Raw genomic sequence first — 23,178 nt, forward strand, 5'->3', positions numbered from 1 at the left:
TCCTCGGTCTGTTGAGGTAGAAGTCTTTTCTCATGAACCTCAGCTCTGGGAAGCAGACGGCAGCTTTAACTTCCAGGAGCACCCTTTGCACCTTGGCCATCCTGAGCAGATGGAGCCTTTCCACAGCTTCTAAGAAAGGGGAAGAGAGCTCCCCTCAAAGAGACCTTTTCCCCGAGCAAGGACCGAAACCAGGTGCAAGCAGGAAGCATAGGGGAGCCCTAGAATTAGACTGTGAGTTGAGGGGGGTATTGTTTAATGTATGTACCCTTGACCTTTCCTTTTTCTTCCTCATACTTCGCTCACAAGGTCTGGTGTCTCCTCTTTTCACAGGAAAGTAAATATCCCTTTAAAGTCTCAGGGCTTCTGCTGCTGGTTTTGTCCAGACCCATGGGATGGTGTTGCTCACAGTTGCTGCCTGACTGTCCAGACTGTCTTCTCAGTGCGTGCACTCAGGTGTCAGCTAGTGTCCTGCTGACTGGTGTCTGGTGAGTGAGAGGTGGGAGAGTGACCGTGGGATGCTAATGGGGAGGGAGGGGAATGGGGGGCCTGGAGTGAGACTGTGGTGGTGTGGTCTAGCCTGAAAGGGTCTTTTGCCTTCCCCTCCCCCACCATCTTTGTTTTAACTCATTTAAATTACCTTCTTAAAAAAAAAAAAAGACACTTTTTAGCTCATTTAAATTGTGTGTGGGTTTTCTTAATTACAATTTAATGAAGTCTTTATTGTAAGAATTCCAGTTAGTTTTTGAAGTTACTGTTGTGCATCATCATCCCACTCTACAGAGGCTCTTTGGTTTAATAGGTATGTCTGTAGCAGTAATGTTGTTTTGCCAAGGCTGCCACTGTTTAAAGAAAGCAATGCATAGAAAGTGAATACTCACTTTTTCTGCTTCTGCTTTCCCTTCTCTGAGCCCAGGTATTTATTTGCAGGAGATGCTCAGCTTCCAAACAGTTTTAACAAAAGCAACACTGGACCACGACGTGTGTCCACTACTCTGAGGGTTATTCTTCGTTTGTTTGATTTTTGCTCCAAATGCCTGTTTTGGATCTTTCCTATGTATGACAATGAGGCTTTTTATGTTACTTTCTGGAGGAGTGCAAATGTATGCTATAAGGAACTTACTGCTAAATCCACCAGTATGACCAAATTTGAGGATAAGCATTTTCACTAGGCTGGAAATATCATTAAAAACAAGTGAAAGGAACTTTGACTTTTCTTGCAGTTAGTTGGTGTTTGGTGTTGTACGTTCAGAATAGTTACTGATACTTTCACAGAGAAATTGCTAAGACAGTTCTGAAAATGCAAGCTTTCCTTTCTGAATTACCAAAAGTCAGCTTTTAAGCCTCATCTTCCTTAGATCTTTGCAGCTTGGGAAGGATGAGCTGGCTTTCTAGGCTGAGTTTGTGGGTGCTCTCTACTGCTGATGTGGCATAAAGACACTGGAATTAAAATTCTGAGCTAAAAATAATAACCTAGGTCTACATTTTCAAAAGAGATTAGTGACTGACTGCATTGTGCTTTGATGTGTGAATAGCCAGCTTGAAACACTACAGGAAATCTACAATATTTTTGTAGTATGTAGTGTGTACCCTTGTTTATTTGCATTTCCAAGACACTGGGAACCCTAGTGCTGAGGATTGTCCAGACACAAAATAATAAGGCTTTTTCTCAAAAGTCAGCAGTTTGAGTCTGACAGCAGACACAAGGGTGAGCACAAGGGATCAGTCAGACCATCCTGACCCCCAGCATAGACAGTGATGGGGAGACAGTGTATTGGCAAGATGCCTAGAATAAATATGTGGGGTTTTTTTTTGGGAAAATTTGTAGAGTTGTAGTAAATTCTCCTTGTGTAAGGTTGGTTTATGTTTGTGGTCAGGGGGAGGAGACTAAGAGAGCCCAAAGAGGCTAAGCGAAGATGAGACTTGAGGAGAAATAACAGGGTTGTTAGTGACAAAGATGATCAAGAAGAATGAAGGAGTGTGGGGTTTGAGTTTTGTCTTGAGCAGATATTAGTGAGGGTAATTTTAGCTGGATATTGGTGTTACCTGGGTTAGGAGCCTACAGTGAGCTGGAGAGGAGGAAAACCGGACAGTAAGTATAAGCAGCACATTGAGGAGGGAAGTGTTAGTGCTGGAAATAGCAGTGGAAGTCAACATAGGGTATGTTTGTTTATTAGAGCACGTCTGTAATGTGGGGACAAGGAGTTGGAGGAGGGGCAAAATTTCAGAAAACTGAGGGAGGGAATGACTATGGATATGAAACAGATTAGAAGTTACTTTGTAACAGGACAAGCATGGGTTGTAAAGGTAGTAAAGAAAAAATACCCAATGTGTGACACAAGGAATAGACTTGCAGGAGGTGGCAAGGATTTCTTTGGCAAATCCTTTGGCAAGTATTTGTGCAGAAGATGTTCAGGAAGAGAGCGTTTGAGAGGTGCATTAAAAGCGGTGAAAGGCAGCCAGGTCTTCAGTTAACTTGGAAAAGTAGGAGGAAAAGTTAGGAGGATGGCACAACTGGAAGGGGAGAGAATTAAATGATTGTGGATGAAGTAAACCTGATAACAGGCCAGCCAGGAAATTGAAGGTGAAGGCAGACTGAGGTATGTGTTTGGCAAGCAGACTTCATGAGATAGGAGTGGAGAAGTAAGAAACAGAGAGAATCTACAATCAAATCTGTGCTAGAGAAGAAAGATAAAGCAGGAGGAAGAGGGCTGAGATTTGATGGGATTTTCTCAGTTTGGTGAGATGAAGATCATGGAAAGAGCAAATGAGAGGACCTGAGGAAGGACATGGCAAGTGAAGGAGCAGGTTAGAGAGGAAGGATGGGACAACAGAGATCAGGGGCAAAGCAACGGTTGCTGTACACCACATCAAAGGAATGGCTCTTCCTCACTGAGTGAGGGGTGCAGGTGAAATGAACAGACCAGGGCAAGGAGACATATGGGTATCTCTGAGGTAGTAGAGGAGAAGGCAAAGGAAAGAGAAGGCCTGGGAAGCCAGAGAGAAATGAAACAAATCAAGCACTAATCCTGCAGGACCGGATTCCTCATCAGAGGTTCATGTCACACAGTTTTCAGAAACTCAGTTTCTTGTTTAATTTTGTTGCAGCTTACTTGGTATGCTGTAGACAGAATAACAATATTGCTAAGATTTAGAACTTAAGTAATTTTTCCTCATAAGGCTCAACATACCTTGAGAAAAAAATCATCTTCTGTCACAGGTGTGCATTACAGTATATAGTTAATGGATGCTACAAGGTGTCATAAAGATTTACAGTACTGTAGAACATCTATTCATTGTTTGATAATTAATGCATTCATGCCACAAACATAACAGCACACATTACAGATTATGGTGAACTCATTAATCAGCGGCATTGTGGACAGTTTCCAAGTCATGGGTATAAGCAAATTAATGACCTGTTAGACTCCATAATAGTGGATTTACTATTTATTAACTCTTTTTTTGGTAAATATATTTTTGATATCAAGTATAACTCATTATCATCAGACTGTATTTTGGAAGAAAAGTGAAGTGACTTGCTTAAGATCATTCTGTCAGCATGTGGCAGGGCAAGGCATGAATGCAGGTTTCGTAGTTTTCCCAGATCTCTCTCTTACGTATTGTTTGTATATATTTTTTGATTTCCTTTCCCTGTCCACTTCTGTTTTTTTTTCATGGCTCAGGACAACCAGCTAAATTTGGAAATTGATCCAGAAGCAGAGAGAGTTTTATTAGCAACAGGATCAGCTTGATGTCCTGGTGTGGAACACAACTTAGACCTGAAGTGGGTGAAGTAGGAATCTGCTCAAATGCATGTAAATAGGTAGACGGGGTAATGCACATCCTGAAATCAGGTTTGTATTTAAATAACTGCTGTAAAAAGAGTAACTTTGAATGATAGTTTCTGTTGAAGTCTGTTTATAAGATCTGTTTCCTCTCTGGTTTGGTGTGTGGTGGTTTGTGATGCTCTCAATCAAACAGAAAATATTAGCTGGCATAAATCTGGACAATTCAGTTACCTAGTAACATTCTCCACAAGTATTAGTGCACAGCTGCATAGTGTTACACACACCGCTTCACTGTTATTACAAAATTGATTTAACCACACTGACCCATGCCTTGACTCAATCATTATTCATGGGCAAGACTTGCTGAAGACAATAGAAAGGGGTCTGGAAAGTAACTAAATAAGGGTGTCAGAATTGGGCTAATAGTTAATAGGTTTTCTCAAAATTGTAAGCTGACAACATAAGCTACTGCAATAGTATGAAAAGTCAAGATCATATTTGTTCCAATAATACCACTAAAGCTTATTCAGAACAAGCACAAAGCAGAATTTGAAAGCCTACTTTGCAGCTGAAAGGAGTATTGTACTTTTTCTTTTGGTGTAGATCTCTGCAGAAAATAATTTCTTTAGTCATTGCCAAACATACATCATTACATGGTGGAGCATATATCCTTTCTTGGATTCAGTGATTTTCGGTTTTTGTGCTTCCAGGAAAAATACGCACTGAGAGGATCTCTGATGTTTATGTATTTGTGTTTTGTTTGTTGTTTTTTTTTTAATCTGGTTGGAACATATTTTTCATGAAGAAATGAGATCCGGAGATTGTTTTGCTCTACAACAGCTATTAAAAAGTGTCACCTTCATGGCAAAGGGAAGGTCAAGGTTTGCTTCTCAAGAAAAGTCTATGTTTCCAGGGTCCTAATCTTTATGTTTATAGATAGACAGTTAAAGCTTTGTTTTCCTTCTTACTACCTTGAAATGTTCTATTTCCTATCATTTTTTGTCTTATTCTTCCTAAAGATAGTCGTTTGCTTTTGTCTTTGAAATCAGTGCTAAGAGAGAGTTAAAATTGTACTTCGCTTTTCTACATATTCCAGTTCATTCTCAGGGATATAATTCTCATGGTGTTGCCCAGATTTCTTGGAAGGTATGACAGCTGCAAAACAGTATCGACAACATCTGAGCAGGTATGTGATCAGAGAAAAGCTAAGTTATGGGCTAAAGCTGTTTATATTTTCCATAATACATGATAAAAGTTTCTCTGGCTGCTAGAGGGTGACACTTCCCAGCAGTAGCCTTACGACTGTTTTAGGTCCTGATCAGGAAAATGAGTTCTTCACCTAGTTCTTCTACTTAGCTAGTGGAGTTTTTATGTTTGTTTGTTTCCAGACTACAGAAACGATGGTTTGTGTGAATGCAGAATTCAGATACACCTGCCTAAGTTGCATGACCTAGAAAATAGGTCTGATTTGTTTTCAGAGTTTAGTAAAGCAAAGCTATTAAAAAGAAAACGTATTAAATTAGATTTTTTTTCTGACTTGAAGTTTTCAACATGCCCTTCCTCAGAAAATCTTTTGGGTTGAAAGAATTGAAAGCAGGTTGAAAGTAGGTCACCTAGCCCTCTCTGCATAGTGCAACATTGTTCTCACCATTCCTGTAATACCTTGAGTGATGGCTGTCATGTTCAGCTTTCCATGGCTCTGGTGACTCTTACATATTGTTCAATTCCTGCCTCTTCGTAGGGACCTGTTCTTTCTTCTTACGTTCATGTAAACCAGTAATTACCCTTTTGAATCAGTGATACTGTACTAGTGCACATCAGTGTATATGAAGAAATCTCATAGCTTTTTTATTTTTTTTTTTACTGTTTTGCTCAAGCTTGCTCTTGTGAACATTATTTCTATATCAGTCTTAATGGAATAAGGAAAGTACTCAGTTTTTGCTCTATTCAGTTCATTTTTAATCATCCTTTGGGTTTCAATAATTTTGGAGTGTCAGAAAATTATTTAAGTTGATCTTTTTGTGTTTGGAATCTTTGCTTCTGAGTTCTATTTGCTAAGTTGCTTCTGTGTGTAATTTTGCTGTTCTGGATATTTTGTCCTTTAAAAGTCCATTGTTTCAGGCTGACAGATTTGAATTAAGTGAAATAATTTAAGTGATTTATTTGGTTTCTATCTGCTATTTCTGACAATATAACTGATTATAATACAATAATCTTCTCTTTAACAATGTCAATATTGTTAGCTTCTGCTCAGGTTGTTACCTCTTCCTGTCTTCAGATATTTTGTAGTTTCCCATTCTGTGATTTTACTCTAGACTAGTTTTTCTTCTCTGAACTGTTTCATAATTTTCTTGCTGTCAGTAATTTTATTTTCATATAGTGTAGGACAAACTGAAACGATTTCTGACACAATATATGTTTAACTGAGTCACAGCTTCGTGCTCAGTCAGATAACCTGCATTGCATTAGCAAAACAAGGTAATCATATTTTTATATTACAGAAACAATTGCAGGCATTACATGTAGATGTCACTGTTATGCATACTTGCAACATCTGTTACCACAACAATTTTAATAGAAATTTAAGCTTATTTTTGAGTAAGTGAGAAATGAACAAATTATATTGCTCAGTGTCGGAATCATCAGTTTCTTGTCACCCTGTGTATTGGTTAAATAGTTCACAAATACATTGTTATAATTCAAATAGCATTTATTATAATGTGAGACATGTTTTTATAATGAATTGAAGTATTAATTTTTCTACATTTTGCAAGACAATGGCAAATTAAGGCCACATCACACATTATTAAAAGTGTAGCTGTATTGATTGGGACTGTGGGGAAAAAAATCACAGCCCCGGCTTACAGAGCTACACGTGCACCTCTATCTATTATGGAGGTGCAGTTTGTATTGGCAAATGAGTTCTTTTGTTATGGTACAGCTTATTTCATTTGAGGTACTTGCATTATGCTAGCAAAAATCTTATTTTTTTCTCAGATAAGCTGCCTCTCTGCTAAGGGGCTTTATTAATACAGAGATTAGCCTTATCAGATATGTCTGAGCGAGTAACAGTTTTCTGTATTTTCTCATATACTTGCCCTATCCCTGTACACAGGATACAGGCACATTGAAGCAATAGATAGGTAGTTGTTAAGAATAGATGTGTATAATGTCTGCAGCTTAATTTCAGGTCATGTTGGAGAGGAAGGAGTGGGGCCATTGCTCCAGAAAATATGGTATTCTGATTTAACTGATCAGCTGAGGTTGGTGAAATGGGACAGTGAAATAAAGGGTCTAGATTCCTTTTAAATTACAGGCACATTAGTAGCAACTTTCAAGCTGAAGGACTGTATGCAGTAGTTTGTCACCCTGCTACTTCTTGTATGACTTGATCCTGTCAGCTGCAGACCTGGCCTGCATCAGGAATAGTGTGGTGAGCCCGACTAGGGAAGTAATCATCCCCCTGTACTCGGCACTGGTGAGGCCTCACCTCGAGTACTGTGTTCAGTTTTGGGCCCCTCACTACAAGAAGGACATTGAGGTGTTGGAGCGTGTCCAGAGAAGGGCTACAAAGCTGGTGAAGGGTCTGGAGGACAAACCTTATGAGGAATGACTGAGGGATCTGGGGTTGTTTAGCCTGGAGAAGAGGAGGCTGAGGGGAGACCTTATCACCCTCTACAACTACCTGAAAGGAGGTTTTAGAGAGATGGGAGCTGACCTCTTCTCCCTGGCGACAAGTGATAGGACAAGAGGAAATGGGTTCAAGTTATGTCAGGGCAGGTTTAGATTGGATATTAGGAAGCATTTTTTCACTGAAAGGGTTATTAAACATTGGAATAAGCTGCCCAGAGAGGTGGTGGATTCACCATCCCTGGAGGTGTTTAAGAAAAGGGTAGATGAGGTGCTTAGGGACATGGTTTAGAAGTGGTGGTGTTTTTATCAGGGTAGGTTAACCTGTTGGTTAAGATCATCAAGTTGGACTTGATGATCTTAAAGGTCCCTTCCAACCTCACTAATTCTATGATTCTATGACAGTTGACAGTTGATAGACAGCAAAGCAAAGGTACAAGTACCTTCTGCTTCTCTCCATGGGTCTGACAGATAGGAAGTGCTACTCTGTCTGTGTAGTTTAACCTGTTTGATACAGGATGTAACATCTGTCAAAGGCTTGTGAGTCCAACTCAAAGTTTCATGTTTAAACTAGGAAAGAGGTATCTTTGAAGACAGTGTACAAGGTTGATTTAAAATAGCAAGTGGTGTCAAATCTGTTGTGTTTCTTGATGGGGTATTTTACTGCTTCAGAACTCACTCTGGAAAAGATCTAGTTCAAGTCCCAGTTCCCAAAATTCCTTTTGCTCTGAATTTGCCCAGCTGAGCTGATACACAGGATGTGAGAGGGAAGAAAAGATGGGGATGGAAGCAGAAGTCAGGAAATATTTAGATTATGTGGTATGTTACTTCAGCTTGACAAAAACCCAGTCTGTATTTCATTCATTCCTAGCAAATGACTGCTTGTTTCTGATTCCATGGATAAAGAGACCTCTTAATACTTTCTTATAAGTCATAAGAAAGAAGGGAAGTTACTGTATTAATATACATTCTTAAATTTTGCTATATTGCTTGAAATTAATATATACAGTATGTACAGTTGTATTATAAGTAAGTATGAATAAATAGATGCTGTTTAAGTGTCTTACACTGTAGAAAGAATTGTCCTTTCGCTCCATTTAATTTCTTCCCATTTATAGTAGGATGCAGTAATGGAAGAAACTGAGAGGAAGATATCCTCTATCTTCCATATGCCTATAATAAGAAAAAAAAAAAAGAGTTCTGAGTATATATAGTGGGGAAAATGGACATCTTGAGAACAGTCATCCAGACACAAAACTGTCTTGAAATAGTCAGACTGGGATAAATTATCTGGACCTTCTAAGTTACTTCCAGGATCATAGTGACAGAGGGCTCGTCCACGAGCTGTATGAATCTGCTGCTTGTATATTATTTGCCTTTCCTTTCAGATGTTACAGTGCTGTAGGGTGGCACCCATTTTCTGTTCTTAGAACTAGACCAGTGACTCAGGTCAGAAGTAACAGTTCGAATACAATAGACAGATCTTTATGTAACTGAAAATTGTCTCTGTGGCTTCTGTGCATTTCCATCAACACCATGCTTCATTTTTGTGAGGCATTTTTGAAGTTGCAGGCTTTCACATTCACTGGTAGTAATCTACAGGCAGGAACAGCTAAAAGAATGAAAAGTTGTGAGACAGCAGCGTCCTGGGTACCCAGCAGCTTGTTATTACACACTTTTGTCTCCTATTCTGCCCCTCACCTCTGCAAAACAAGATAAAAAAAGACCCGTTAGGCAGAGCACTCCTCTTCCCCTTTTTCCTCCACTTCTAAAACGCTCTCACTTCCAGAGAAGAAGACATCCCATTGACGCGGCTTTTGGGAAAACTACCCTAGAGCTGTGCACTTTCTCCTACTGGGCACTGCTCAGCAGGGGAGGTTGTTCTCAGCTTTGAGAGGTAGTAATGTGGCTGGGAGGAGGTTGGTTATAGCAGGGGATGAGAAGCACGCATTTACGTAGGCTCCTTTTCCCTGCCACATCTCCACTCTCCAGCAAGCGTGGGTTTATTTTAGCATTGGCCTTCTGCAGCAGGATTAATTTTCCCCTGAATAGGTCAGGCTGGGACAGAGCCAGGATCCATGGCCTTCCATAGCAGGGGTGACTCGAGAAGCCGGAGATACCTACTAAGTAGACAGGGCCTCTAACTGCTGGGCCTATGCCCAGTGCAAGAGAAGTATCCTGGAATAACCTTTTTGATAAACAGCAGAAAAATCCGTATGGGGTGTTTTTTCAGAGGCTGGTGTCAGGCTGAGCCGGGCTATAGTGCTGCCCTCTGCTGTTGGGATTCGGGAAAAACCGTAAAAGACTGGTAAAATCCAGCAAAACGTTAACAAAATATAACTAGGAAAGCAGCATTATGTGAATACATTCATTATTTCATCCTCTCATTTCATATAGTGCTTCAGCCCGTTGAAATGTGCCCTCATATCTTCACTAGCAGTTCAGTTCGTAGCAACAGAATATAGCTAATAGTTGTATTGGTTTTAGCACTGGTAGTGTCCTCGTGGCTGTGCAAAGCATCTTGTGACCCAGAAATCATACTTTCTGGCATGCTTGTTTGTGTTTCAGTGTGCAGGGGAGATGCAGAGGAAGGCATTTCCATCAGTAAATCAGATTTTTGTAGCACTGTTATTTTGCTTCTTATTATATAGAATTATTAAATTTCTTACTTACAAGTACTTGAGATAAAGTTGTGTGGAAATCTAAAGTAATCCAAAATTACTCTTGTTTAAGTACAGGATGCATAGAGTTGTCTAGGACTTTTTTTTCCATAGCTGATCTGTGAGCCAGTGTGGAAGAAAAATGGAAATAATCAAAAATTTCCACCAGAACTAGAGGAAAGTGCCATTGAGGGGCATTTCCTCGCTCTAATGCAGTACACCCCTGCTAGATGTGAGGCGTGGGTAGCCCTGAACCCTTGCACATCTGCAGATATCCTTGGTAGCTGTAAGAGCTGTGCTTGGGGCTCTGTTCTGGAGCAGAACAGCCACATCTGGGCTGGTTTCAAGACCCAACTGAAGTTGTGAAGTTTTGTGCTTCTGTTATAAACAATGATCAGGCTGTAACTCTGGGTCTATTTGGGGAAAGACAGAGAACCAGTAAAAGTGTCTGATTAACTTTCCACTTGGTTCGCTCTTCAGTTGTGAGACCACTTGGCTTAATTTCCCAGGCTCCCAAATCAGAAAAGAAAGGAGAGGGACTATACCATTGTCTGCCTGGGATGATGATTTCCTCAAGTAATAGTCACACCTCAGCCAGGGTGGCAGGAGGACCCGGTTGCCTAGAACAGTGACTGCATTGTTCTCTACACAGACCAGGTTTTTAGTTGGCTATGTTTGCAGCAGAAAACAGTTGTAGTCTCAGAATTTGAGGATATTGGCTGAAAAAAGTAGAAACGGTTAAAATCTGATTGCGTCTTTTCTTTCATAGATGTCATGGAGAAATGGGAGATGGCAGACCCAGTACAGCATCTGGTGTGACTGCAGCTGAAGCCAAGTTTTCAGTCTGACTTCATAGAATCATAGAATGGTTTAGGTTGGAAAGGACCTTGAAGATCATCGAGTTCCACCCCCCCTGCCATGGGCAGGGACACCTCTTACTAGACCAGGTTGCCCAAGGCCATGTTCTGGTAAGCATCTGTCCAATCACATTTAAATTGTTTAATTTGTGAGCCCTCTGTGAGTGTAAACTGCTGAAGTCTGTGAAATTTGAAACACAGAAAAAATCACCTGTGATAGAAGTGAGTAATCTTTTCCCAAAGGTAATAGTCTTTGGATAGGATCCCACAATTTGATGCTACCACACAGGCACCTTCAAGATGTGTCAAAAAAATCATGCATTAGAAATGTGTGTATCTCTCCATTATAGTTAGCTAGTTCCCATGTAGACAAGGACTCTATGGATATCTGCACTGGGACAGGTGAATTGCATGCCTGTTTCCTGCCTGTACCAATCCTGCTGTGGGAGAGTTGCTGAGAATTCATGGGCTCTGTTGTAGGCAAAGCAGTGGCATCACCAAGTTTATATCATGACGGGCCATTTGCACACTTGCAAAGACAAACAGCCTTCTTTCGTTAGAAGGCTTTTATAGGTCCTGTATTTGGGTACTAGGGTAGATCTTCCTGATTTTTCTTTTCACCTTTTTTTTTTCTTCCCATTTTTTTGGTTACTGTGAGTTGCTCTGCAGAGCCTCATCCATCAATGTGCTCTCAATCCCTTACGGAGGCAGAAAAAATACAACCAGCGATCAATGGAGAAATCCTCAGTCCCTGTCACCTTTGCGCTCCTCCTGCAATATGAATCTGACAGATAAATGGTTTAAGGAGCCAGGTGGAAATATCCCTTGTGGAAGAGAATCCCTGGCAGCTTAGAAACCTTGGCATCTGGCTAAATGTCAGCTGGTAGGTGTCTCGCCTGCTCCATTCACTGCCTCCTTCTGCCCCTGGGTCACCAGAAACACTAGTCCCTGGACCCCAGAATGACACCTGCTCTGTTCTTTACAGAGTGCTGTGACTGTCCTGCTGCTGGGGTCCAAAAGTGTTAGGAAGAACTGAGTGTCAATCTCATGCTGTATATTTATTGCTAATGCTTATTAACTGGAGACTGTGGGCTTTCTCAGGGCAGTAGCCTTTATTCTGAAGGAGTTCTAGTCAGGGAGGACCAGGTCAGAAGTAAATGTGTAGTTTGAAACATGCTACCAAATTGTCCTAAATGATTCAGTACTGTGCTCAGTTGGTTGTTTGAGATCTCTGACATGTTGTTTATATAAGGCAGTATTTCTGTAAACTCTGTTAAGTCTTATTCCATTCTTGTACGGTGTGGGCTGGAGCTGTATGCTGGGAGGGGGAAGGGAGACAATTTTCCACTTGCCATATAGGGTAGGCAACATATTTGAAATTAAACTGGACTCTTTCTCCAAGTGATGGAATCTCCGGTTAAAATAGGTCAATCCTTTCACTAACCTAGGGCTCATTTATTTTTAATGTGCATGAAATTGTGTTTTCTTAGTATTGTTTTATCTTTTTTACATTTATCTGAGAAAACTGAACAAATTTAAGAGAAAGGTGACTAATCAGCAGGAATTTCAGGCAGCAATTGAGTGCAGGTAAGAATGATTTTCTTTATCCAGAACCATCTAGCTGTGGGGAGATAGAATTTTAACTTCCTAGGAATGTTTCCTTTAGCACACTTTTTCACAGTGCCTGCAGCTAAGTGCATTCAGGGCACACATGTTGTATTTCTGTGTAAGGGAAACTATGTGAAATAAACAGATTATTTAAGGGGCAGAGAAATAATGGATTTTCAAGTTGATTTTTTCATTTTCAAACCACAGCTGGACAATCCTCTGCCATCTCCCCATCCTCAGTGTGCCCAACATACTGATGTTCTAAAGACTAAAAATCTGACAAGCTTTTCATTATTCTTAGAACTATTATTCTTGCATGTCCTGGTCACGATAGACATTCCTGTCCTTTGTCCAGAGCAGCGGGGTATCTGTAGCTTCAAATGATTGTACAGGTCACTAAATATCCTATATCTTGAAGGGGAATGTTGCATGATTACTTGGTTTTATTCCCACTTCATTCTGAATAGTTACAGAGAGCAGTTCACCCCTGCTACTAAGTAAGCAAGGCAGACACACCTCTGAAGCTTCAAGAGTTTTCTCCCTGGGTACACCTTTCCTGACATCCGTCTCTAACAGGGAGATCTCAACACTGTTCAGGAATGAGTTTGACAGCTCCTTATAATGCTTTGACTGCAGTCTGTCTGAATGCATGGAGGCATTAGCTTCATGGTGGTTATTAGTCACCAACTTATATTGCTTCAGCACAAATTTTCTTCCTCTTCAGCATTTTCCTGTAGGTCAGATTTATTACAGATTCTTAGGCCACAGTACAGAGTTTTTACTGCTGTCAGTGTCTTCACAGCAACAGATACCTTTCCACAAGGGCCCTCTTTTGGATGGAAGCCCAGCTGCACCCAGGTTTTGTATTTTTTCTGGCTGTGGTATACTTGTGGATGGCTTGCACAGAGTCTCCAGGATTCTTTAGCCATTTCCCCCATTTCACTAGTGGGCATTTTGGATCTTGTCCTGGGTAGAGAGGAGTCACTGAGCTGGAAAATAACAGGTGATGGTTGGAGGAGATCCCACTTCCTGCTCCCACAGATATAACCCAAGTCTCCAAGATTGCGGAGGATGTGAAGCTGTCCTGTCAAACAGCTTAGAAACTGGTGATCACAGAGAGCTTTCTTCTGTGTTCGCCTCTGGGAGTAGATTCCTTTTTGGATTGCTTATTCCAGGCTGGGAAGAGCAGGCTCTGCTGCACCTCCTACAGTCTCCTTTCCACTAGGAAATAGCAGCCATCTCCTCATATAGGTTCTCATCAGTACCTATAGTTCTCCCTGCTTCTTTCTACCTCTCTTTTTCTTTGGATATATTAAAGGGACCCATGGTCTGCTGACAGCAGATCCAAGTAAATGGTTTTAAGATACATGATCTGCATGAGGAAGCAGATGACTTCATGAGTTACCACCCAAAACCACTTCTGGGTTCTGGACTTCTTTCTTGGCAGTCAGCTCCTTCAGAGCGAGAAACTGCTTAGAGACAGATGAGTGCTCACTAATTCCCATCTTGTCTGTGTCATCTAGAAGAATCTTCTGAGGAAGAAAAAAAGGTTTTTACCATCTTTGAAGCCACTGGAACTGAACAAAATACTCATTTCCAGAAATGAAAAGATGTGGTGAAGTGCTGCATGTGTCAGTTCAAGCCCCAACAGGCAGGGCATCATTATTCTTTTAAATCTCTAGTCAGAAACAGCAGTGCAAGGTAAAGCAACACTATAACACCACTCAGAGCCACAGCATCAACTTGTCTTGGAGGTGCTATTTCAGTACATTGTTGCAGTATCAACAGAGCGAAAGGCTGGAGTTGGGCCATCAGCTCTGAAATGTCTCTCTGTGGATATCTGCTATGAAAAGTTAATTGAATAGATGTGGTGGATTGGCTCTGGCCAAGAGCTAAGCACCCACACAGCTGCTTGCTCAATCCCTCCCAGGCAGGAGAGGGGAGAGAACGGGAAATCAAAAGAAAACAGAGCGAAAGCAAAAGAAAACAGAGCAAAAGCAAGAAAACTCTTGGGTTGAGATAAAGATGGTTTAATAAGTGAAGGAAAGAGGAAAAATACAAAGTGATGCAAAGACACCTCCCCCACACACACTGATGCCCAGCCAGTCTCTGAGCAATGGATGCGGTAGCTACCTTGAAAGACATTCCTACCACTGATTTTTATTGCTGAGCATGACAGTGTATGGTATGGAATAACCCTTTGGCCAGTTCGGGTCAGCTGTCTTGGCTTTGTCCGCTCCCATCTGCTTCCACCCACCCTCCCCAGCCTACTCACTGGAGGGGGGCAGCATCAGAAAAATAGAAAGCCTTGACGCTGTGCAAGCACTGTTCAGCAACAGCCAAAAGACTGTTATCAGTGTTTTAGTCACAAATCCAAAGCACAGCAGCATATGGGCTGCTATGAAGTTAACTCAATTCCAGCCAGCCCCGGGACAACAGAGCTGTTTAACACTAATGTATAGTAGATCAGAAATTGAGGGTACAGTTTTGTAGTTGGCGTAATGATCCTGATGACTCAATGGCAGCTCTCAGCTCCTTCTCCCTTTTAGTCACATGTTCCCCATCTCCTCTCACTTCAGCACTAACAATCATGCAGCCTTGCAAAACTTGAGTTTTCAGCACGTCTTCAGTAGTGAGTTGAAGCTGTTACATAGGCGTGGGGCTGGGAATGTTTGGCTGGGGCTGCGGAAAATGACAGAAGTGACCTTTCTGGAATAGACGTGTCAGTTTGTGACATAGCTGAGTGGTTGTTATACTCTGGTTGTACTTCATCATTCTTATATACCCCTAATTAATCTCCCCTACCTCCACTTATTTCCTTCTAAATGACTACTGTCACCGGGTGGTCTGTAACTCCTACTTCAGCTTTAGGGCAATTAGCTAGAGAAAACTGTATACAGAAAAAAGTATCCAATGGTTTGGTTCTCTGAAGCTATGATGCATGAATCTCTCATTAACAGTTAACTAGCAAAAGGACTGTATGCTACAGAACTAGATATAAATGTTGCTCATGTATTATGTATTTCAATGCAGTATGGATAGAGGAGATTAATTTTTTACTTTGTGTGTTTTTTCTTAGTGGCTGTGTACATAGGTCTTTAGAATGTGATATACAGTGTACAATATTTTTCAACTTTCTTTTTCTTAGTTAAATCTGAAAAATGTACAACAGTGTGGGAAGGTTTCCGTATGAAGTTCTGAAAAAACGAAGTGGTATTTTTGGAATGTCCTTGCCACTAGATGGCAGGGCGCCCTTTGGATAAAGGAAGCCCTAAATAGACTGTGTTCAGCACTAATTTGCCCTCAGCCTGGCAAATCTCTCATTGAGTTTATCTTCATGGAGTGAGGAGCGGGTGGAGTGCTGGAGAGAACTGTAATTATGTTATGACCCTTTGACAGCACTGGCATACAGTTTTAAATTTTCGTCAGTACAATAGATACCTTAATTGAATTTCACAGAGCTTGACATAATAAGATAATAAAGAAAAGCTGTGTTTTAACCACAATTAAACCAGAAGTCAGTGTTGCTGAATTTGTTGGAGAAATCACTGCCTCTTGTACACGTGCTGCGTTTGCTGTGCCAAGTTCTGAAGTACTCAGTCCTTGAAGTGAATTGCAAAGAAGAGACTGGCCCAAGTCGTGACCTTGGAATCTGGCTTTAAATAGTTTGGACTGGCAGTTTGCTGCAGGTGGAAGATCCAGTTAGCATTTAGAAGAGTTAAGAGCTCTAATTTTCACTCTTTCGCGCCAATTTCATCTTAGTGTAACCCTGATAAATTCAACTGAATGAAAGTTGTGTAATGATGCTAAGAAACAGGATGCTCATGTTTAAGATGGGGTTGTTATAGTCATCAGAATATTAAGATGAAGAAGATGTGCACGTTTACTGATCCCAAATAGATAGGTGTATCAGGGTAAGACGGGTATACCACCCCTCCGTTCTTACATGGAGCATTACACGTTGGCAAGTGGAAATGATCACACCAAGATCAGGTCTTGAGAGCTAATGAGAGTTGAAGGTAAAAGATGTACCTAACTGGGTGCTTTGACGTGGGTTTTATAGCATTACGCTTCTCTACTAACACATCTAGAAGACTTGTAGGGAAATTCTCAATATTTTGAATTTGTCGTTTTAGTTGGTAGAAAGCTAATTTTTCAGATAGTTGACCCATTTAAGAAGTATAATGACAAGTTAACATTGACTTTACCAGGGCATGTGATACTCTTAACGCAACTGCTCAAAACAAAATAAACTTTCACAAAAATGTCAGCATATTCAAGTTTATATGATGTGGTGTTTGAAATTGATTTATTTCTCTTTTCCTGGAACAATTTTTTATACTTTATTCCAAAAAATTAAAAATTCAGTTAAAATATTTAAAATTAGTTCATTTATAAAAGGAATGTGGTTGACAAAATGGGAAGTGTAGGTCCAGTGAAACAAATACTTCGTGAAAAGCTGTTTCAGAGAGGGTATTGTTCAACATGTTAACTTGTGCAAAAGATATTTTCGAATGGTGTATGATGTGACATGTTGTGCAATTTTTTTTATCACATTTTCAGAAGCTACTTGTAGTATTTGCCACTGGCTAAGCTTTGTTACAAATGACAGTGCTTAAGCCTGTTGGATCATGACTTGGATCCTTGGGATTTAATGAAATAAAAGAATTTTTTGCCAAGTTTTGCCCACACTCCGTTTGGGAAAGATCTACATCTGCTTTCAGAGGAAAAAGGTATCAGCTTTCCTAGTCTGTTACACAAGGATATAGCTCTCTTGAGGCTGCCTGCATTGCATATAAACAACTCAGACACTGCTTGGTTTGCACTTAACTTTCTTATCTCTCTTACTCAGCTGTGTGCAAGGGCAGATTTTAGAGCAGGTAGACTTCCAATCACATCTGGACTGGAGTTGAATATGTATTTTTCCAGGGTGTCAGACATGAGTTATCTCCAGGAGATGCTGTATTTTGCTATAGCAGGAGATGCTGTATTTTTAGTGTCCTTGTGGGCAGGAGGGAGCAGCTGCAGCGTACAGATCCCAGCTGCGAGGAGAGCAGACAGGCCTGGGTACTACTGGTGAAGCTGCAGCTGGTACACGGCTTCTTGCTGAGAGGCGGTTGCTGGAATTGCCCAGGCAGCCTCGGTGAAAATGAATGGAGTAGCAACTGCTTTAGTCCATATAATGTAAGATTTCTAGTTTGCTGTAGCAAAAATACCTCCAAGTTAGTTGTGACATTTTTAAAGTTGTTTTTCAGAGAAAACATGCTGTGTGGATGAAAAGCTCTTCTTCTTCTTCTTCTTCTTCTTTATCACTATTTGTTTGTTTGTTTGTTTGTTCTTTTGCTACCTGAATGGCCTCTTTTTGCCGTGTCTGCATCTAACTTCCAAAATCTACCTTAACATCTCCAACTGTTCTTTGGGGTTGGGAAATGGCACCTCTTGTACCCTCCAGGTACCAAACACTGCAGTTCTCAAAACAGGAAGCTGCTTCTGAAAGAAGTCCTTTTCAGCAAGAAATAATCCTTTTTTCTGTTTGATAGTTTTTACCAAGCCTGGGTTTTCCCCCCCAGCACTCCCAGTGTGGCAGCACTCCTAGCATCAGCCAAAGCAGTTCACACCCTCCATTGCATGTAATGTCAACAGTCCAGATGAAGAGCTGGGGTTTACATCATCCTCCTTCATAGATCTCGCATAGGTCATGGGAGCCTGCTGGGCAGCTCTTGCATAACAGATGTTCTCAGGCCCCAGTGGCATGAAAGCTAGACCTGAGCACAGTGTAAAGCAGCCCTGAGGGTGTACAATTCAGGACTCAGAAGCTGGGGACACAGCAGTGGTCCTGCATGGTGTCCCCGTATCTGAGCTTAACACCCACAGGAAGGTAACTCTGGTAATTCTTGATCGTTTGTGGGATGTCCTGTATTCTGGCAGAATCCCTTTTGAGGCCTCTCGAGATGGTTTGTGACTTGTTACCTCCTGTTGGAGCAGGAGTAAGGGGATGGAACTAAGGCCTTATACTTCCATAATTAATATACAGTTGGTAATGTAAGTCTAACTGGTGTCATCTGGTAAACTGGCTGACCTCTTGGGGAAAGTGCTTCAAGGCAGAGAACCCTAGCAGCTGAGAAATGATTGCAGCAGCAGATCCTTACAGTGCCGTTGTAGGTGTCTCTTTTATCGTGGAAAGGCATTTAATATTGAAGCAAATTACTTTTTTCCATTTTCTCCCAATTCCTGTTGTTTCTATTACTTATTCAGCAGCAAGAGAGACTGCTGCTCTGGCATGTTTAGTGCAGACAGGTGGTGACAGCTTGCAGCATTTTAACTACTGCTTTGCTTAGACCTCCTCACGAGTTTTGCAGTACTACAAAAAACATATGTTAGCACTGAAATAGCTTTGCCTGAGGTGGGGGGATGCACAGAAATGGGAGCTGGGACATTCCTTTGGTAAGGGTAGAAAGGTGTTGCAATGAGGGGGTTGTTTAAGAGGCATGATATGAGAGTTCATGAGACCTGGTTTTATTTCCTAGTGTTGTGTGACTGTGGACGATGCATCCCTTCTCCCTTCTGTGGCAGGCAGAGGTCAATGACTATAAAATCCATCAGTTTGTGAAGGGCACAAGTACTAGGAGACAACAAAACGTCATATAACTATCTAGACACGCTGAACAATCTGGTTTATGCACCTAAGGAGTGGAATAATCCAAGGTACAGAAGGGAAGGACACACAGCAAACTGGTTGGTTCGACAAAAGATTGTATGCATACCACATGCTGCATTGTTAGTTCTTAATAACAAACATATTTTTGATACAGTATGGACTTGCTTGTGCTTTCTCACAATGTAAATGGGGAATAACAGGAAAGTATTTGCTCTTTGCTACTTGTTTTTTTACCTTTTTAACCTTTACCGTGAGGTGTTACTGAGGGGGTGGGTAGGAGAGTTGTGGTGATTGTGAGACTATAGGAATGTCAGCTTGCAAGTGATCCAGAGCCTAAAACATGGGGGTCTGTGCAACCCCTCTCCCCACATCCTATCCCCTCCCCTCTCCACCCTGGTGTGTTTTTATAAGGAAACAAGAGGGAGCCAGGCACTCCTTGTGCAACCTTTCCTTGTCAAACTGCTCCCCTGGAGTGAATTTTTCTTACTTTGATTGTATTTAAATAGTAAAAATTACAAGAGGCTTTTGGGCCAAATTTTAGAAGACATTTAGGTGCCTCATTTCCAATGGGAGGAGATCAGGCTCTGAAGAGCCTGTACTGGAGAGAGTCCAGTGGAGGGCTATGAAACATGATCAAGGGACTGGAGCACCTCTTTGAAGAGGAAAGGCTGAAAGACCTGGATCAGTTTAGCCTGGAGAAGAGAAGACCGAGAGGAGATCTCATCAATGCTTATAAATATCTAAGGAGGGGGGTGCCAAGAGGATGGGGTCAGACTCTTCTCAGTGGTGCCCAGCGACAGGACAAGGGGCAACGGGCACAAACTGGAACACAGAAGTTCCATCTGAACATAAGGAAAAACTTCTTTCCTTTGAGGGTGGCAGGGCACTGGCACAGGCTGCCCAGAGAGGCTGTGGAGTCTCCTTCTCTGGAGATACTCAAGATCCACCTGGATGTGTTCCGGTCCAGCCTGCTCTAGGTGAACCTGCTTTGGCAGGGGGGTTGGACTAGATCTCCAAAGGTCGCTTCCAACCCTCACCATTCTGTGATCCCTGGCAGTTTGTTGCCTACCAACAGGATCTGAATGGCGGGAAAGAAATAAGAGCTGGAAGAAATGGAGCTGCAGGAGTACCATGTCGCCCAGAGCACTGGGTTAAGCCCTGCTTTGCTGCTGATGTGTGCATCGTTCTGGCCGATGCTTTACTGGAGAAATTGTGATGAAGTGGGAAAATAGTTGTGTTATACTACTGCTTGCCTAAGTGGCTGAAGGATCTGACTTTTGAATTAAGCATGCTCTGAAACAGCATTCCAGTGTGTAAATCTAGATGCCAAGAATGGAGGGGCCTGGTTAATGTGTCAGGTTGGGGAATAACTGTAAAAGAGGAAAAAAGTTGATTAATTGGAAAATCATCCTGCAAGAAAGATATTGTGGCAGTAGCATGAACTCATGATGACTTGGAGTTGAACTGCAGTACCTGAGTTATTTGAAGCATTACAAACCAGAGGAACAACAGTATATAAGAAAACAATGAGTAAAGACAATCTGTTTTTCTTATTCCTTTCCCTGTCTTTGAAGCTTGCAGGTCAGTTTTCCCAGGCAGTGTTTCACACAGAGATTGCAGAGATTTGGCTTTCTAAGCCTAGTTTTTACATGTTAGGTCTCTCCTTCAGGAAAGCTACCTGCCAGATGCAGACTGGTGAGATACATCTGGTGTCTTCCTTGAGAGTGATGAGAGCATTGAAGGTCCAAATAGGCACCAACACCACAAATGAGGACACGCAGGTAATTTTAGTACTTGTGCCATGAGAGGTGGAAGAAAGGAGGTTTTCTGGAGGGAACTGGAACCTGTGATTTATGCCCATAAAACATCATTTTAGATTCTTTGCAGTCCATTGTTAAATTCTCTTTTCATAAATATTCAAGTACTTGCCCAACTTGTTGCTGATTCCTTAAAAAATGCAAAGGAGAGAGAGATTGCTACTGATTCCTTTGTGACTCTGACTCATTAATGTTGCTTTTGCAGGCGAGGTACCTGGTGATCTCTAAAATGCACAAGAGGTGCTGAGGAGGGGCCGTGTTTTTATGAGCAAATGCAACATGTAGTGAATTCATGCTCTGCCTGCCAGCAGAAACCATGATTTCCACACACGTTTGCACGTAGGAACTGCATGGCTGTGCACCTCACAACTGCCTGCTGTTTCTCAACAACTGCAAGTACCTCTGCCTTGCCTATGTTCCCTGGGTAGATCTGAGGTCACACTGCTGAAATAATCCCCTTAGCTTATCTTTCTGGCTCTATCATGGCGTGTTTGAAAGTTCCTCCCACTTACTTCTCCTTACAATCAGATCACCGTAAATATCTTATTCTTCCTTCAAATGCCCATCAGAGTTTTAGGCTTGCTTATCCCTCTGACCTGGTGTGCTGTCTTATTTGCCTTGCCATCTCTGCTCCTGTAGCATGCTAGTCTTGACACCCTATTAAGTTCTTCCTGTCTGCTTTCTGTGCTTCTTCCCAATTGCTTTCTTGCAGAGGATGGTTTTTTGCATCTTTTCTCTTCCACTAAAGACCTCTTAAAAACCCATTGTTACCTTGGTACCCAGGAGTGGTGTCTTTATAGATGATTAAAAGACACTTCAGTAACTGAAATAGTTGCTGAATTTCTCAATGTACCTTCTCTTCCTCTCTGTCTCTTTGATTTAAGATCTGAGAGGTGAGAACGCCCTTATTTGGGGGTATTGCAGATATTAAACATATGATAAAATGGAAATAACCATTTCCCAGTTTGCATGTGCAAATGTAGGTATTGGTATGATAAACCACATGTGACTTTTTGCAGGTGCTCCCTTTGCCAGGGTTCTGGGCTTCTTGCCAAAGCATTTTCTCTCAACCTCGCTGTTAACCAGTCCCTTGCGTTTTACATCAGCTTCTGTCTAAATAGGCTTAACCCTCCAGTTAATAGATATCTTTTTCTCAAGCCCTGCCCATTGCACCTGCCTTTGAAAATGTGCCCTGGAGAACCCAGTGATTCATCTGTTGTGTGCTGTTGCTGTTTGGTTAAATCATTGCTTAGTTTCAGGTGGCTGCGTTTGTGCGCTGGAGCACTTGATCCTCCTGTTTACTGCTTTTGTATATTGTGGAAGTGTTTGTAAAGCTTGAGGGGAGGTTCAGAATGAAAGGTATAATATCAGTGTTTGGGATAACAAATGGTACAGGCCATACACTCTCTTCATTCAATGCTTTTTCTGTTTCCACACCAGTGAGCACGATGGATGTAATGTAGTCACAGCATGTTTCCAGAAATCCTGAGATCAGTAATGTAAAATAGGTCTTTGGAATTTTAATAATGGAGAAAATGTCAGTATGCAAAATTGGTGTAACCTTGTTTGTCCCTTCCCCCAGTTTTACGCCTTTAGACCAGTCTATGTATTTTCTGACTTTGCAGATATGACGTATGGCGGGGCATAGGGAACCCTTCAGAGCCTTGTATTGATTCCCCTCCTGTTCTAATAGGATTCACCACCCTAGAAAGTAAATGTATACAGGCGTACTTTTAGACCAGACCTTCAGGATCAGCTCCCATCTTTCTGGATGCATTTGGGAAGCTTGGGGACCTTCAACACTGATGAAATGACTTTTGACATCTCGTAGGAAGTACTGTGGCACGCAGAGATCACTGGGTTCCTTCCAGACCACTGTTTTTCCCCAGCCACATTCAAGGATGAGTTGTGTGTCACTAGCAATATTTCAGTCAAAACAGTTTGAAGGCTTTTTTCTACTACCTGAGGTGAACAGTGAAGTGTTGAAGAGAGCATGATTCTGACCCACCCTCCTTGTAGAAATGGCATTATTTATTTAGGTCATGAAATGATGGTGGTATTTTTCTCAGAAAATATATTTGTACACTGTCAAGTCTATGTCTGGGGTTTCAGAGATCAGAGATCGACTGCCCAGATCAGGTATCACGAATCACAGTTATA

The 23,178-nt window shown here is 41.5% G+C and overlaps 1 long non-coding RNA gene across 2 annotated transcripts; it reads left to right on the forward strand.

Moving 5' to 3' along the window:
* LOC309670938 lies at positions 1-22,917 on the forward strand. 2 transcript variants are annotated; one of them, XR_014269074.1, is made up of 7 exons: positions 1-231; positions 331-485; positions 3,684-3,854; positions 4,885-4,974; positions 10,848-11,046; positions 20,871-20,982; positions 21,224-22,917. It is a non-coding gene; the product is annotated as an uncharacterized lncRNA (long non-coding RNA). The 2 variants fall into 2 exon arrangements; XR_014269073.1 differs by having other exon boundaries at positions 20,871-22,917.
* Positions 22,918-23,178: the final 261 nt, after the last annotated feature.

The sequence above is a fragment of the Vanellus vanellus genome (genome assembly GCF_965231255.1).
Source record: "Vanellus vanellus genome assembly, chromosome: 4".
NCBI lineage: Eukaryota > Metazoa > Chordata > Aves > Charadriiformes > Charadriidae > Vanellus > Vanellus vanellus.